Source organism: Malus domestica, chromosome 01 (assembly GCF_042453785.1).
Source record: "Malus domestica chromosome 01, GDT2T_hap1".
NCBI lineage: Eukaryota > Viridiplantae > Streptophyta > Magnoliopsida > Rosales > Rosaceae > Malus > Malus domestica.
This window is the reverse complement of record NC_091661.1, coordinates 958,957-961,006: the sequence shown is the minus strand read 5'-3', so window position 1 is coordinate 961,006 and position 2,050 is coordinate 958,957.

Below are 2,050 nucleotides of genomic sequence, written 5' to 3'. Positions count from 1 at the left end.
AAATGGGGTGTTTGAATATACCAAAGTGATCTACTCGACCATATGAACATCCAAATGGGGTGTTTGGATGTCACACGCGCCCTTACGCACCGGCCATGCCCAAGCACGTGCCTAGCACACTGACGGAATCCATAACAGTGTTAGGGAATATTCCATTAAAATAGTAGAATATTTCGTTAAATCCTAACGGAGTTACCTGATGTCGTTAGTATATTCCGTCAAAGTTGACTGAATATTGCTCTTCTTCTCCGGTGACTCACCGGAACCCGCTGCCAGCCACCATCTACACTCGCCGGTTTTCTGGAAATTTTCTTAAGCTTATAACTACTTCATTTCTCAATCAAAATTCATGAATTTTAAATGGATTTGAAGGTCTTTAAGAGTAGAACACAACCATACCTATTAGAAGTCCAAAACCAACGGAAAATGGTTGGAATAATTCTTGGAAAAACCTGCCAACTCTGCAATCCCATGATCATGCTTATTCCAGCGCCCAATCATCTTGAAAACTAATCTAAAATGCTAGGGAAGTCACCTCGCCGGAGGTTATCATTTCTCGAGTTCCCGTGATCCATTCTTCATCCTAAAGGTGTAGTTAGGCTCGTGGAGCCAAGGAGAACACGATAGCAGAGTTTCTAGACTTGATTTGTGGACGTTTGATAAAGTCGTGTGGGTGTGGCGTTCTCGGGTGTACGGATGGCAAGGAAAAATTGAGAAGAGGGGAGAAGGAGAAAGGTATGCATACGCGCACGCACGTGCGCGCGCGCGTGTGTGTGGTCACGGATTGACTAAAAGAAAAAGAAAATGTTTCCTAATTGGGCCATGGGATATAAACCTAAATAATTGGTCCAAAGAAGGAGACAATTCAAAATCTGATTGGGCTCAAAGTCGTAGGAACCAAGGTGATTGGTGACTAAGAAATAGTCAACCCAAAAATATAATTCCACATATTTACAAATTCGTTTGCTTGTAACTTTTCCGTTACAACTTTAATTTGACCTTAATTTGTGTCAACGTGCTCATGACGTCGGGTACGACTTAATTACGACAACAAAAATAATAATTTAGAACTACATATGTACATCCACGTCACCAAGCCAACGAGGGCATATTCGTCACTTTACACACTCGGGGAGAAAAATATATAATAATTTTGGACGGGTCATCACATTTTTCAAGATCCAATTTAATTTCCATAGCACCAATAGAACCTTTCTTACCTTTAAAGCTCAAAACCATTTCATGTGCAATTAAGATGTTATCTTGGATTGAACACCCCGGAGCAAAGGCACCTTGGTTACTCGCGAGATACAAAGATCTAGCAGAGGCTTTAGTCTATTGATAATAATTTTGGTAATAATTTTGTAGCTTAATCCTCACATGTCTGTCTTAAATAATACTTGTGTGTTTAATGATACATTAAATTCTTTGATTCTGTAGAAATTAAAAATATTTTCTTTTCCTTTTGTTTTTGGCACTTACCCAAAAGCTCTGCACTTGACCCTCATATATCTGTCTTGAATAATACTTGTGTTTTAATCATACGAAAAATAGTCACAACAATTTTATATAAAAGTTTATCAAACACTCAGGCACAGAGCTGTTTATTCTCACAATACAGCATAAGCATTTTTTTTAAAGCAAAGCAATCCAAACTAGCCCTTAACAATGGTGTAAATTATGTGTCTAAAATCTTCTTGTTTATAAAAGAAATGAAGCAATACAAAAAATTAATTGTATATGGGACCTACATGTATTAGAGTGTGTTAGTTTGTGTCTATAAACATAGCGTCTTTTGGCACCGAGACTAATTCGACCAAGTAAGAGGAGGCTAAAAAAGAGAGGAAAAAAAATAATTTGAAAGTAGTTGAGCCATTTTCCCTTTTTCGCGATGAATTAAACCCCCGAGTCTAGTACTATTATTCTCTACTCCACTCCACTCCACTAATAAGTGAGATGTTTTAGATTAGATTCAATACTAATAAGATTCAATTCATCTAAGGTCATTTGTTATAGTGCAAAGGATGAGTAATATGTCAAGACACCTATA